The sequence below is a fragment of the Erinaceus europaeus genome, chromosome 5 (genome assembly GCF_950295315.1).
Source record: "Erinaceus europaeus chromosome 5, mEriEur2.1, whole genome shotgun sequence".
NCBI lineage: Eukaryota > Metazoa > Chordata > Mammalia > Eulipotyphla > Erinaceidae > Erinaceus > Erinaceus europaeus.
Genome location: NC_080166.1, coordinates 86,346,961 through 86,363,434, shown reverse-complemented (window position 1 = coordinate 86,363,434; position 16,474 = coordinate 86,346,961). Strand labels below are relative to the sequence as shown.

Here is a 16,474-nt window from a genome sequence, read left to right as displayed (position 1 = left end):
ATGACTACCAATTTGCATCACCAACCACATTATATAGGTATACATACATATGTTGTATTTCTCTACACTTCTCCAAGACTGGGTGTTTATCTTTTAATTAATAGTCATTCTCATAGGTGTGAGATGATAGGTCATTGTTGTCTTGATTTGTATTTCCCCAATAAGAAATGATAAGCATATTTTCATGTGTCTGTTGGCCTTCTGTGTGTTTCTGTTAGATAATTATCTAAATAGATCTCCTGCCTATTTTTATTTTACTTTGCAACTCTTTTTTTTTCTTCTTCTTGTTTTTTATTGGTGATTTATTGATGATTAACAAGATTGTAGGAAAAGAGGGGTGCAATTCCCCACAATGCCCACCACCAGAGTTCCCTGTCCCCTCCCCTCCATTGGAAGTTTCCCTATACTTTATCCCTCTGGGAGTGTGGGCCAAAATTCTTTATGGGGTGCAGAAGGTGGGAAGTTTGGCTTCTATAATTGTTTCTCTGTTGAACATGGACATTGTTCCTGCCTATTTTTTTTAAATCAGATTAAAAAAAAATAGTCACAGACAAGTTTTCAAATCAAGTCAATCATTTACTTGAGTTAATTTTCCAGAATGCTATATATTTACTTTATCTTGTTTAAGTGTAGTAACTTATTATGCAATATAATTATTTTTCTGATACATTGTCTTTCCATTTATACTCTCTTTTCCACAAGGGTCAGTATTATGTTTTTCTGCTTACTATATAGTATGCTTAATATTTAGTCTAGCACTTAAAGCAGACATGCTTAATAAATATGTGCAAAATGAGGGGTGAGGCAGTGTCACACCTGGTTACGCGCACACACTACAGTGAAGAGGAACCCGGGTTTAAGCTCTTTGTCCCCACCTACAAGGGGGAAGCTTCACAAGTGGTGAAGCAGGGTTTCAGGTGTTTCTCTGTCTCTTTCCCTCTCTATCTCCTCCTTCTCTTTCAATTTCTCTCTGTCTCTATCCACTAATAATAATTAAAACAAAAGTTGTACTTAATGATTTACGGGTTGAATAATTTGCCCCAAGTGGAAAAACCATGGCTCAAATCCAGCAGCTTTTAAATTAAGAATAGTTTTTCCACTTTAGAATTGATCAGTTTAACAAAGAACACATAAAACTCAACAATAAACAACAGGAAAAAATTATATATATATATATATGAAAATTTTTCTTATAACCAGAAAAGCTTGGTACCTATTAAATCCTAAAATGAACCCCCAAATATTTTGGACTATTTGGCTTCTTTTAATTTATGAGAGATCAGTGTACATAATCAGCAAAACAAAGCAATGTATGTTATCTTTCCATATACTAGCAGTTTTTCTCAAGATTGTGTTTGGTTTGTCTGACCCCATTATTACATTTTTGTGGTTCATTTGAATGTGCTTGGTGTCAAGAACTTTTTTTTTTGGTGTTAAGAATGTAACAGAAATTTACATATTTAATTACTGAGCACGTGAGAGACTTGATTGAACAGAAAGCCTTTCTAAATGGAACACATGTGCATGACAAACAAATAGGTCAAATTGAAACTGTTTTAAAATTAAACTGTGCACCACAGTTCTGCTTTGTTTCAATGACTAGATTCCAAATGATAAACTGCAGCTAGTTATACATTTAGATGAGGATGAACTAAAGTAAGTGAAATATATCCTAAGGTCCTGACATTGAATTTTAATTCTTCAGTTTCCTTAAAACTAACAGGCCAGGAAAAGAATCCTTCTGCTGACTCAGACTTAAGTTGTTATTTTATGGTGACAAAGTGTACCAAGACATTGGGCTTTGTCATTTCCTTCACGACTACTTAGAACAATACATGTTGGAATAATGCTTAAAATAATAGAAGGTTTTTATGTTAATGACTGAGTCCATCAAGAAAAGATTCCACTTCAGACTCTTTAGCTATAGTACTTCATTTCTATCACCTTTATCCAATTTGAAGCAGAGCACGGCTGTTATTATTTAATGTAATTTTAGGTGAAAATTAAAAATTGGGTAAAGATTAAAATGATAGATTGATTCCTTTTAGACAAATGCTCTCAATTCATCATTATTTAGAGAAAGAAAAAGTTAGACAGACATGTTTAATTCAGAGAATTGAAAATCTAGCACAGTAATCAATTATTTATTTTATTAGTGATTGAATATTAATTTATAAAAGATTATGAGTTAACTTATTATTAATATAAATTATTATGAGATAATTGCACACCGTTCCCACCACCAGAGTTCTGTCACTATTCCCTCCACTGGAAACTGCAGTAGTTCTCCCAAGGTCACATATATGTGTTAACTATTATTCCCCTAACTATCTATATTCATATATGGTTGCCCATTGTTTCTGTGGTATTGTCTACTTTTTCTTAGTCACACCTACACCTATTACTACTTCTGAATGGTCTTCCTTTTTTCGTCTTCTCTCTCTGGATTCTGATGCAATTGGATTTCAGAGGTCTCTGGTCATCTTTCCCTAACATTTTTCCCTCTCTGAAAGTAAGGCTCAAAATTCTTTTTGGTGTGCAGAAGGTGGGAATTCTGGCTTCTGTAATTGTTTCTCTGCTGGACATGGGCATTAGTAGATCAGTCCATAACTAGCCTACTTCTGTCTTTCCTTAGTGGAGTAGGGCTCTGGAGATTCTGTTTTCTGATATACAAGACAGTTTTTTGTTTTTTTTTTTTTGACATGGGTACAATTTCTCACCCTTCTGTGATTAAATATCTGCACACCAATCCCACCACCAACTTAGGTCTTCTTCCACCATAGTGCACTGGATCCCCAAAGCCTTCTCAGCCCCTTATCCCTAGTCTCCATGTCCTTGACCTTGCTGCAAGAGATCATGTCTAGTCCAAGTTTCCCTCTGTGTTTTGACTTTTCCTCCTCTTTTTTTTTCTTCCTTCCTTCTTTCTTTCTTTCCTTCCTTCCTTCCTTCCTTCCTTCCTTCTTTCTTTTAGTTTAATTCCACTGTGGTCTGAGAAGATGCTTGGGATGATTTCAATGCTGTTGAATTTGCTGATGCTGTCTTTGTGGCCTAACATATGGTCTATCCTTGAGAATGACCCATGTGGTCTTGAGTAGAATGTGTATTCCAGTTTCTTGGGGTGAATTATTCTGAAAGTGTCCAATAGCTCTTGTTTATCTATCTCCTCATTTAGCTCCCTCATGTCTTTTTTTTTTCCCCTCATGTCTTTATTGATGTTCTGTCTGGATGATCTGTCAAGTTGAGAGAGTGCGGTGTTAAAGTCCCCTACTATGACTGTGTTGCTGTCAATGTATTGCTGTCACTTTTTCAGTAGATGTTTGATGTATTTAGATGGCTTCTCATTGGGTGCATAGATGTTAATAATTGTTAAGTCCTCTTGATTGACTGATCCACTGAGCATTGTGGAATGTCCATCGCTATCTTTCTTAATTTGATTTATTTTAAAGTCTGTCATGTCAGATATGAGAATAGCTGTCCCTGCCCTTTTTTGTGGGCCACTGGCTTGTGTGATAGTTTTCCATCCTTTCACTTTGAGTCTATATTTGTCTTGTTGAGTTAGGTGGGATTCGTGTAGACAGCATATTGTTGGGTTGTGTTTTTGATCCATCTTCCTACTCTGTGCCTTTTAATAGGTGAATTCAGGCCATTGACATTTATTGATATCACAGATTGAAGATATTTTAATGCCATTCTTGTAGATTTTTAAAGTGTTCTGATAGATGGCATATTTATGGTGGTCTGACTTTTTATAGGAGATCTTTCAGAACTTCTTTCAGGGCAGGCTTGGTAGTAGTTGATTCTTTCAACTGTTGCTTGTCTGACAAGGTTTTTATGCCTCTATCTAGCCTGAATGACAGTCAAACAGGGTACAGTAGTATTGGTTGAAAGCCTTTCTCATTGCACACTTGATAGATATCTTGCCATTCTCTTTTAGCCTGTCATGTTTGTGTGGAGAAGTCTGCTGCTAATCTTATGGGTTTTCCTTTGTAGGTGACTCTTTGTTTTTCTCTTGCAGCCTTCAGGATCCTTTCTTTATCCTTTTTCCTTTCCATTCTAAATATGATGTGTCTTGGTGTCTTTAAGTCTGAGTTAATTCTGTTTGGGACCTTCTGGGCTTCTTGAACCTTTATGTCCTTGATGTTGTCTATACTGGGGAAGTTCTCATCTATTATGTCCTGTAGAATGCTTTTTTCCCCTTCTTCTCTTTCTTCTTCTGGTTAGCCAATAATGCATATATTATTTTTTTTGAAGTCATCCCATATGTCTCTGTTGTTGTTTTCAGTATCTCTTAATCTCTTTTTGAGATCTCTTACTTCTTTTTAGTTGTCTCTAATTTGTCATCAATGGTGCTAATTCTGTTTTCAGCCTCATTTATTCTATTCTCTCTTCCCTCTACAGTTTTCTGGAGTTCATCTATTTTGTTACCCTGTTCTGAAACTGTTTTAGCTTGTTCAGCTAGCTGTGTTCTTAGCTCAGCTATTTCAGCTTTCACCTCTCTAATAATCTTGCGATAATTGTTTTCTTCCAGAGTCTCATTTGTTGCTTCTGCATTTCTGATGACAATTTTTTCAAACTCTTTACTCACTCCTGTGACATTTTTCTTAACTAGCATTTTTATGTTGACCTCATTTTGTTCTGTGGTTTCACCTTTGGGGGGGTTTTAGCTGAACTCTTGTCCTGGTTTATTTCTCCAGTATTTCTTCTTGTTGCTTTAACCATTCTATATAGTATGTTATGAGGTCCCTCTCTCAGTACTTTTCAAATTACTGATCACTCTTGCCTGGATTGACTTGTGTTATCTAAGTAAGGTACTTAAAGAGTTCACAGTTGTGGAAATTAACAGTTGTGTCAATATTACTTCAGTCCCTGAGTTGGAGCTCAGTGACTGTTAAAGCCTCTTTTGTTCTTTTTCTTCCCTATAGGCTATGGGAACCTGAGGGCTTTTAAACTATAAGTAGGCTTCTTAGCTTAATCACTCACTCATGACCAAGAGATAAAGCAGGGTGGAGGAGAGATAGCATAGTGGTTATGCAAAAAGATTCTCACACCCCAAAGATCCAAAACTCCAGGCTCAATTCAGGTTCTCTGCCAAGCCAGGCAGCACTGCTGGACCCTGTGAGTTTCTAAACAAGTCCTGTCTATAGTTGGTAGGTTCTGAGGCAATTATTCACCATGTTCTCATCAGGAGAACAATGTGGAAAGGCTCCCACCACACAGTCCCACTGCTAGGCCACTGAGATGTAGATCTCCTGAGTTTCCTGGCCAATTCTCTCCTTCCTGATGTCAGCACAGGGCCTCCCCCCTGCTGCTCCAGCCTCTGAGGGCAGTAGCAATGGAGACTCACAGTTGCATTTGGTGAGTCTTAGGGGAGTCCTCTCCTCCCTTGAGCAGTCTTTTTGTTGGTAAAACAGACTGGAGTTGGTGCCTCAACTGGTAGACTGCCGGACTGTTACCAGCTTCTCAATCTCTGCTTAGGCTCCTCGTTGTCCACGAGCCACAGGTGTTTACACTCACCAGTGATTTGGTGGGTTCCTGAAGTCGTTCTAGTTCTGTCTTGTTGCCATCCTAGGTGGTCTCCTTTGGTATTCCTGGCTCTCCTCCTAGTTTCATATAAGTGATATCATCTGGTATTCTTCTTTTTCCTGGCTAATGTTATCTTTAGTTATTTATTGGATAGAGATAGCCGGAAATGGAGAGGGAAGGAGGTCATAGAGAGGGAGAGAGACAGAAAGAGACCTGCAGCACTGCTTTACCACTCGCAAAGCTTTCACCCTGCAGGTGAGGATGGGGGCTCAAACCCGGGTCCTTGAGTATTGTAACATGTGCGCTCAATCAGGTGTGCCACCACCTGCCCCCCTTTTCTGTTTAATCTTATTTAACACTATCCTTTCAAGTTCTATCCAAGATGAGGCAAAATAGATGATTTCATCATGTCCAATATGTGAGTAGTATTCCATTGTAATATATCACAATTCTATTTTTTTCTATTTTTTTTTTTTTTGCCTCCAGTATTATTGCTGGGGCTCAGTGTCTGCACCATGAATCCACTGTTCCTAGAGGCCATTTCCCCCCCTTTTCTGCCCTTGTTGTTGTAGCCTTGTGTGGTATATCACAATTCTGTTAACCATTTAGAATCTGGCAATGAGTCTGTAGCCATATGACAAGTCCTATGCTCTTTCTTTCTTTCTTTCTTTTTTTTTTATGGAAATTGGAATTTCTAAGCACTCAGTGTTTGATATATTGATAAACTTTTCCATGCTTTTTCCATCTGAGAACATCACTGAGCTTAAGGGTTTCCATTTATTGGATGGAACCTTTAACACAGGAATCTGTCACTTCATAGGTATAACTGGGGCACATGCTACTAGAGTCTAGGAGGTGATGAGATAAACGTAACTGGGTATCTCAGATGTAATCCTACATGTATGTCTATGTCAACCATGTCATTTTGGATCAGTACTTTCAGTTGAGCTATGTAGAGCTTGGAAATATACCATAATCATTTTGTTATTATATCTTTAAAGAGATCACAAAGAGGTACACAGCTACATAGAACATTAAAAGCACATGAAGGGGACTGGGCTGTGGCACACTTGGTTAAGTATACATATTACCAAACACAAGGACCCAGGTTTGAGTCCCTGTCTCCCATCTTCAGGGGAGTGAGGTGAAGCAGTTCTGCAGGTGTCTATCTTTCTCTCCCCCTCCCTACCTCTCCCTCCTCTCCCAATTTCTCTCTGTCTTATTTAATAAAAACCAGAAAGAAAGAAAATGTCATGGAGAGTGGTGGATTCATAGTGCTGGCACTTAGCCTCAGTGACAACCCTGGTGGCAAGAAAAGGAAAAAAAAATGAAAAAATTTAAAGTTATTCAGTTGTAGTGACCTGTTTTTCTTTGAAAAATTACAATCAAATTTATATCACTTCTATTGACTTGTAATTGATACACAACACTACATTAGTTTTAGTGACCTATTCATAATATAGGAAAAGAGAGGAAATTCCTAAAATTTATATATTTACTTTTATAATTTTTATAAAGAGAGGAATTCCTAAAATTTACACATATACTTTTATTAAGATATACTAGTAAACTTTACTGGAAACATATTCTTATCAATAAGATGTTTAGGAACATATTCCCTACCTTAATTCTAGACTTTTAAGCTTTGAGCTGAATTTAAGGGCTCTCAACCAAAAATAGAAAATGGAAGAGTGTGAACTGTGCCCACACATCCCCACCAAACACCCTATGTACTACAAACACACACGCATGCGTACACATGCATGCGTGCGCATGCGCGTGCACACACACACATACACAATCATTTAACGGCACATGATTTTTATGCTTCGAGGTCACAGAATAATTCTCTTGCCAAGTGTTTTGTTATTTTTCAATGAAAATTTTTATTTTGAAATAGTTTTAGATTTATAGAAACTTTTCAGTGGAAAAAGGAGAGATTCCCATATAACTCTCATTGCGTTTCCATTAACATATTCTGAATGCATTTCTCAAAACAAAGAACCCAGCATTTGTCCATTATTGTTAGCTTAACTTCAGACATTTATCAGATTTCATTAAGTTCCCACAGAAGCCTTTTATATTTTTCTGTTTTATGATCTAGCCTAGTATAACAAAAGGATCTAGTAGTTTTGTGACTTTTTAGTTGATGTTCTATAAAGTTCCACATTTCTTAATCCAGTATTGTATGTGTGCTTGCCTACAAGTATTTGAGTTTCATTTGGGAATTGCTTTTCAATGATGAGATGTCATGTTTTTCACACTTCAAATCTTAGGCAGGCCTCTGAAGACAACTTTTCCCTTATTTATGGCACTATATATTAAAGTAACTGAAAATATTCAAAATAATGCTTACTTTGTACAGAGTCCATGAACTCCAACCAGAACTCATAAATGTCAAATTTGGGCAATAAATGGTGATTGATTTTAGATTTAAGGCACTCTTTTTCTGAATTGATTCTCATGGAAAATATTTGAGAACATTGTTTCATTAGTAAGCATTTCCTGTCCGATATGAGAGTTCTTTAGGTAGACTTTTAGTGAAATGTTGGAACAATTTAAACACTATTTCAGATTGTCAGAATTATTAATGTTTTAAAATTATTTTTAGTGATTTATTCAAGCTTGTAGTGATTTGAACATCTGTTTTTGCTTCAGCTAAGCAGCTGACTTTCTTTTTTTTTCTGTTTTGTCCTTTTCCTTGTTGTGAGCCCTATCCTGAATCACATTCAGATGTTAATTAAAAAAAAAAAAAAAAGAAAGAAAGTGTCAGGGGCCAGGCAGTAGTGCAAGGTTAAGTGCAAGGACTGGAGGCTTAAGCAAGGACTGGAGGCTTAAGGAACCCTGTTGGAGCCCCAACTCTCCACCTGCAGGGGGGTTGCTTCACAAGTGGTGAAGCAGGTCTACAGGTGTCTTTCTCTCTCCCTCTCTGTTTTTCCTCCTCTCTCGATTTCTCTCTTTCATATCCAACAACAACAATGACAACAAAATAGACAAAATAGCTTCCAGGAGCAGTGGGTTCATAGTGCAGGCACTGAGCTCTATCAATAACCCTAGAGGCAAAAAAAACCCCAAACAAACAAAAAACCCAAAAAGGTGTCTTCCCCCTCTTCCCACTCTTCCCCTTCTCTCTTCCCCTTCTTCCCCCTATTTATTCTGGGATACACATGAGCCATAAATGTTAAATGAAAGTCTTGTGTGTTTGAAGAATAAATAAGGGAATGGGCTCTGAAAATATGCTTTTCCATTAAGGAAGAGCACTTGTCAACGCTACATGTCCTGGTAAAAAATGTTTGCTCTAATATAAAAATGAGTTATTTCTTGTAACATCCATAAGGATAGCTTTACGCTTAATTATAATATAGCTATCTGCCAGGTGAACTCTTAACTTTTAAAAAAATTTTAATATTTTTTTTATATTTTCCCTTTTGTTGCCCTTGTTTTTTTTTTTTTTGTTGTTGTTATTGATGTCGTCATTGTTGGATAGGACAGAGAGAAATGGAGAGAGGAGGGGAAGACAGAGAGAGGGAGAGAAAGACAGCTGCAGACCTACTTCACTTGTGAAGCAACCCCCCTGCAGGTGGAGAGCTGGGGCTCCAGCAGGGTTCCTTAAGCCTCCAGTCCCTGCTTAAGCCTCCAGTCCTTGCACTTAACCTGCAGGTGGGGAGCCGGGGGCTCGAACTGGGATCCTTACGCTGGTCCTTGCACTTTGAGCCATGTGTGCTTAACCCACTGTGCTACTGCCCAACTCCCTGGAATCTTAACTTTTGCAAGTAACTCTGCAGTGGTCACCGACTAAGATGAAAGTCAAACTGGGCATTTATCAGTTCAAGGGTGCCACCCTGATTTTCATTGAAGGTCCGGACCTGCAGGGCTGGAACTAAGTTGACTAAGATGATTTAATTTAAAGAGAAGATTGTTAGGCCAAATTGAGATCTTATTTTGACTAGCCCAAACAATATGGTTCCTTACTTGTTTTTAATATTCTAATATTTGTAAACATATGAACTGCCTTCATTTGTATGTATCAGCAATGAATTAGAGATGAGTGGCATATCCTTTCCCAGTGAAACTCACCCTCTCTACATATGCATGTGCATGTGGAGGAACTGGGGCCTCATATATATGCAGCTCACTACTCTTGGACACATTGAAATATCTGCATATAAATGAGAGGGGCTTGTTGTGTGAGGTAAAAATATATATATATGTAAAACTAGTCTGCTTAGAGACCATAATGGATCAGGTAAGAAGGCCAGTTTGGTTGACTTTGCCCTAGTCCAAAACGTATCCATTCTAATACTGTCAAAAAGGGAATACAAATGAGAAAGTTTTGCTGTTGTTGAAAAGTGAAACTACCAGCACTACACTCCTGTCTTCACTGTAAACGTGTGTGATTTCCGGCAGTGTGACTCTAGGAACTATGCTCTATACTCTCGAGAAACTACACCAGACCTTCAAGTGATTGTGGAGGTTTCCTGGTTCTCATCACAGGTCTAGAAACGATCTCATGGCAGGTGAGTATGACAAGTGTCAGACTGAAAAAGTGAAGAGGCTCACTTATAAACTGAATTATTTAAGTTTACTTTTTATGCGATTTATTTTATTATTTTTCCAGTTCTGGCTTACTGGGGTATGGGGATTGAACCTGGGACTTTGGAGCCTCAGGCATGAAAGTCTGTTTGCATAACCATTATGCTATCTCCTTCACCTATAGTTTTTATTTTAATTATCAGTAATTCTGCTGGCAAAAATCAGCATTTTATCCCAGTATGTGAGAGTGGCAAGGAATCATCTTGAAACTTCCCAGAAATGATTACATGATACAGAATCTAATCTCATGTTTTTGTCAGTATAAGGACATGTGTATAATTGATTAAACATTCTTTATGGTGACAGAAAAATAAAATAACATCTGAATAATAACATAACTTTTTATTATTTAAATAGACTAATTCTTAGGTTTTTATATAGATACTTTTAAAAATGGAAAAATTGGTAGGGGCTAGGAGATAGCTCACCCCGTAGACTGCATATTCACCATGTGTGATACATAAGGACCTAGGTTTGAACCCCTGGCACAGCATGGAAGCACCATGCACAATAAGTGCTGTGATATTTCTTCCTTTCTTCCTCTCTCAACCTTAAATTGGGGGAAGAAGAAAAAAGTAAGTGTCTGTCAGGAACAGTGAAGTCATTCAGGCCTGAAGTCTTGACATGCCAAAAAAAAAAAAAAGAGGTGGGGTGGGGTGGGGTGGGGTAGTGATTGTTGCCAGGGAACAGGCCAGGAGGTAGAGTGCATTCCTTGCGTGCATGAGATGCTGGGTTTACTCAGGCACTGTGTATGACAGACTGGTGCTCTGGCCTGTCACATACTGTTGTGAAAGTAAAATTTTATTATTAGCTAATTAATTTATTTTGGTCAGCTCAAATAGAAAGAGTGAGACTGAAGCAAAGACAGACAGTGAAAGCACCGCAGTGTTAAGGCTTCCTTGAATGAGGTGGGAACTGGGCGTCAGCCTGGAGCACCAGACGTGCAAAACAGCACACTGAGTGAGCTATTTTCCCAGCCTGGAATATTAATTTATTTATAGTAGTTATTATAATGAGAGAAAGACTGCTGGTGGTGTTGAGGATTGAACCTGGAACTTCTAGGTCTCCAGCATGAAAGTCTGGTGTGCTCCTGCAATACTGTCCCTTGCCCCAAACTTCAATCTTATAATGAAAAACTACTTGAAGTGCAAATGAGTAATAAAAATTCTAATAACCTTCATAGTCTATTTCGGGCAAGACATGTCTGATGTCAGAGAGATGTGTCATCTATATTTGAGACTCACTGACTCATAGTAAATGAAGAAATTATGTTTTCTGACCTTGAAATCTCAGTTACCAACTTGTTTTTTTTTAATATTTATTTATTTTTCCTTTTGTTGCCCTTGTTGTTTTATTGTTGTAGCTTTTATTATTATTGTTATTAATGTCATCATTGTTGGATAGGACAGAGAGAAATGGAGAGAGGAGGGGAAGACAGAGGAGAGAGAAAGATAGACACCTGCAGACCTGCTTCACCGCCTGTGAAGCAACACTCCTGCAGGTGGGGAGCCGGGGGCTGGAACTGGGATTCTTACACTGGTCCTTGCGCTTCGCACCATGTGCGCTTAACCATCTTATTTGTTTTCTTCTGGCTAAGTTGTTAGTTCAAGAGACTCATTGCAGTGGAATTTCACTATATGACTCTCACCAAAAGTCAGGTAGGCCCTTGACTCTAGCAAAGCCTTGCTTTGACTAAACAAGATAGAAAGAGGCCATCCATCCATTTTGCTTTGCTGCTTTCTATTTTCAGTACATAGAGGGTAATTTTTATCAGACGGTCTATGATTTGCTCCATTAGGGAAAGTTTCTCGGAGAAGTGGTTAGTCTAAATATTTGCTTATTACACAGCTCCTATTCCATCCCCATTTTGCCCTGGTGCAATTTCAACAGTAGATTTGTAAGAATCATGGGGAGCACCATTACTAAATTCTCCTCTAAATTATTCTGTCTTATTTGGACACACAAGCTATCATCTCCACATGATTAAATGTGTGCTGGAGATAACAGATGACTACCTAAGAGAGGGAAACAGATGGATCTTACAGCTCTGAATGGTAGTTCAAGTGTAAATGTAAATGTTCAGAGTGGGAGTAGAGTGTGAAGACTGAAAAGGAGTAGATTCTTTCCTTAATTGCAGTTCATGCGCCGCTCATTGAATGTTTACTATGTCAGGGCCTGTTAGCCAGTTGATGTGTTATCACCCAAAGGGAGCAATTAAGCTTCTTTTCCCTAATTAGAAAAAAATGAAAGAAAAAAGAAGCTCATCAGTGTCAGGTAAGGTTACATTCTCATGGTAACAAAGTCACCAAGAGAGATTTGAGGCAGGTTATGTATGCAGGTCACGCTTAGGGAGCATTGCTGGCACGGTGCTCATATATCAGGTGCTGTGGACATGGGGACTTTTGTCCATACCATCATAGCAGTAATCCTTTAGAGTGATGGAAATTAATTAAATGTTCGAGCTGGAATTCAAGCCCAAATACTTCGACTTCCAGGGACTTGCTTTGAGCCAGTCCAGTAGATGATGGTGCTTTCTGTCCTAAAATCCCCTCCTTTTCCCCCTCCTCCCCCTCTCCTCTCTTGTCCGAGAAGATGGTATCAGAGTTGAGAAAAGGGCTAGAAAGATGGATTAGGGCAGAGAGTAGATTCTAATCTTGAAGAAAATCATGGATAAAATGAACTATTTACCCTTCCACTTGACCCAAGGCCCATATTTATTTATACTTAACAACCTCTGAGTCCCTGTTGGTCTGAGCTCACAGTTCATGATCACAGCTGGGAACATTGCAGGTTGTGCTCATCTCAAGACCAGTATGCCTCCTCGAATGGTAGGGTAGGGGATGACCCAGCCTCCCTTCAAAGAGTGGGGAAGTCCCTATCATTGCGACTTTATAGGGAGGACAAGGTCCTGGGTAGGCCCACAGAGTTATGCTGATGTTTCTGATGGCAGTGAGCAGTGATGGTCCCACAACTTCGTTATCCTTGGCAGTTAGGCTGTGTCCATACTTTCTATTGCAAATAATGTGACTGCAAACACTAGGGTGCATATATACTTTCAGATTTGTACTTCCATATCTTTGATTATATACCCAGGAGTGTCATTGCTGGATTATAGAGTATTTTCATGTTTATTTAAATATTCTCCATGGAGAGACTTCCGGAGGCAAGGCTACGAGCAGCAGCAGATCTATTTCTCTCCTTTCCTCTCCTCTCTCGGATCAACTAGGAATACCAAAGGAGACCGCCTGGGACTAAAACAAGACAGGACTAGAATGACTACAGGAACCGACCAAATCACTGGTGAGTGCAAACACATGTGGCTGGTGACAGAGAGGAGCCTAGGGAGAGACTAAGTGGCTGGTAACAGTCCGACGGTCTATCAGTTGAGACACCACCTCCAGTCTGTTCCACCAACAAGGGGACAGCTGAAGGGAGGAGAGGACTCCCCGGAGACTCACCAAGTGCAACCCTGAGTCTCTATTGCTACTGCCCTCAGAATCTGGAGCAGCAGCAGGGAGGGACACTGGGGGACAGAGATCTAACCAGGAAATTCAGGAGAAGACCTATACCTCTGTGGCATAGTTTTGGGGCTGTTAAAGTCTCTTTGCATAACCATCAGACTATCTCTGCCACACCCTGCCTTATCTCTCGGTCAGGAGTCAGTGATTAAGTTAAGAAGCCTACTTATAGTTAGAAACCCTCAGGCTCCCATAGTCTACAGAGAAGAAAAAAAAAAAAATAAAAAAGAGGCTTTTAAATCACTGAGATCCAACTCAGGGATTAAAATACTATTGAAACAACTATTAACTTCCACCACTGTGAACCCTTTAATTACCTTATTTAGACACAAGTCAATCCAGGAAATAGTGATCAGTAATTTGAAATGTACTAAGAGAGGTAATTCATAACATAATATATAAAATGGGTAAACCAACAAGAAGAAATATTGGAGAAAGTAACCAGGACAACAGTCCAGCTAAAAGCCCCTCAAAGGGTGAAGCACAAAATAACGAGTTCAACATCTAGACATTAGCTAAGGAAATAATCACAGGAGTGAGTAAAGAGTTTGAAAGAATTGTAATCAGAAATACAGGAACAACAAATGAGACTGTGGCAGAAAAGACTATCTCAAGGTTATTAGAGAGCTGAAAGCTGAAATAGCAGAGCTAAGAACACAGCTGAACAAGTTAAAACAGTATCAGAACAGGGAAACAAAATACATGAACTCTAGAAAACAGTAGAAGGCAGAGAGAATAGAATCAATGAGGCTGAAGACAGAATTAGCAAGATCGAGGATGAATTAGAGACAACTAAAAAAGAAGTAAGAGATCTCAAAAAGAGATTAAGAGATGCTAAAAACAACAACAGAGACCTATGGGATGACTTCAAAAGAAATAATATACACATTATTGGCTTACCAGAGGAAGAAAGAGAGGGAGGGGAAGAAAGCATTCTTCAGGCCATAATAAGCTGAAAACTTCTCTAGTCTAGACAACATCAAAGATATAAAGATTCAAGATGCCCAGAGGGTCCCAAACAGAAATAACCCAGACTTAAAGACACATCATATTTAGAATGGAAAGGAATAAGGATATAGAAAGAATCCTGAAGGCTGCAAGAGAAAAACAAAGAGTCACCTACAGAGGAAAACCAATAAGATTAGCAGCACACTTCTCCACACAAACACTACAGGCCAGAAGAGAATGGCAAGATATCTACCGAGTGCTCAATGAGAAAGGCTTTCAACCAAGAATATTATATCCTGCTAGACTGTCATTCAGACTTGATGGAGGCATCAAAACCTTCTCAGACAAGCAACATTTGAAGGAATCAACTATCACTAAACCTGCCCTGAAAGAAGTTCTGAAAGGTCTTCTATAAACAGTCAGATCATCATAAATAGGACATATATCACAACACTCTGAAACTCTACAAGAATGGCGTTAAAATATCTTCAATCTTTGATATCAATAAATGTCAATGGCCTGAATTCACCTATTAAAAGACACAGAGTAGGAAGATGGATCAGAAAATACAACCCAACAATATGCTGTCTACAGGAAACCCACCTAACTCAACAAGACAAACACAGACTTAAAGTGAAAGGAGGGAAAACTATCATACAAGCCAATGGCCCACAAAAAAGGGCAGGAACAGCTATTCTCATATCTGACATGATATACTTATAATAGATAAGATTAAAAAAGATAGGAATGGACACTACTTAATGCTCAGTGGATCAGTCAATCAAAAGGACTTAACAATTATCTAAATACATCAAACATCTACTGAAAGAGCTACAGCAATATATTAACAGCAACACAGTCATAGTAGGGGACTTCAACACCCCACTCTCTCAACTTGATAAATCATCCAGGCAGAAAATCAATAAAGACATAAGGGAGCTAAATGAAGAGATAGATAAACCAGAACTATTGGACATTTTCAGAGTCATTCATTCCAAGAAACTGGAATACACATTTTACTCAAATCCACATGGGTCATTCTCAAGGATAGACCATATGTTAGGGCACAAAAACAGCATCAGCAAATTCAAGAGAATTGAAATCATCCCAAGCATCTTCTCAGACCACAATGGAATTAAACTAACACTTAACAATCAACAAAAGATTAGTAATAGTCCCAAAATGTGGAAGCTCAACAGTACACTTCTTAACAACCTCTGGGTCAAAGAGGAAATCAAGGAAGAAATCAAAATGTTTCGAGAGTTCAATGAAAATGAAGACACAAGCTATCAAAATATTTGGGACACAGCTAAGGCAGTACTGAGAGGGAAGTTCATAGCTATACAAGCGCACATTAGGAAACAAGAAAAAGTACAAATAAACAGCCTGATTGCACATCTTAAAGACCTAGAAGAAGAAGAACAAAGGAACCCTAAAGCAACCAGAAGGACAGAAATCACTAAAGTTAGGGCAGAAATCAATAACATTGAGAATAAGAAAACTATACAAAAGATCAACGAAAGTAAATGTTGGTTCTTCGAAAGAGTAAACAAAATCGACAAACCTTTAGCCAGACTCACAAAACAAAAAAGGGAGAAGACCCAAATAAATAGGATAGTAAATGAAAGAGGATATATCACAACAGACACCGCAGAAATTCAACATATCATGCGAGTCTTCTATGAACAACTATATGCCACCAAGCTAGAGAACCTGGAAGAAATGGATGATTTCCTAGATACCTACCAACTTCCAAAACTAAGTAAAGAGGAAGTGGATAACATGAACAGGCCCATCACAGCTAATGAAATTGAAACAGTTATCAAAAATCTCCCCAAAAATAAAAGTCCTGGACCAGATGGGTTACAAATGAATTCTACAAAACCTTCAAA

General features: G+C 38.4%; 1 long non-coding RNA gene across 2 annotated transcripts in view; it reads left to right on the top strand.

Moving 5' to 3' along the window:
• Positions 1 to 16,474, top strand: part of LOC132538705 (uncharacterized) — a 216,868-nt gene that overhangs the window by 24,104 nt on the left and 176,290 nt on the right. For both annotated transcript variants that reach the window (XR_009550060.1, XR_009550059.1), the window contains exon 6: positions 9,931 to 10,040. This is a non-coding gene — a long non-coding RNA (uncharacterized LOC132538705). The remainder of the gene's footprint in view (positions 1 to 9,930; positions 10,041 to 16,474) is intronic.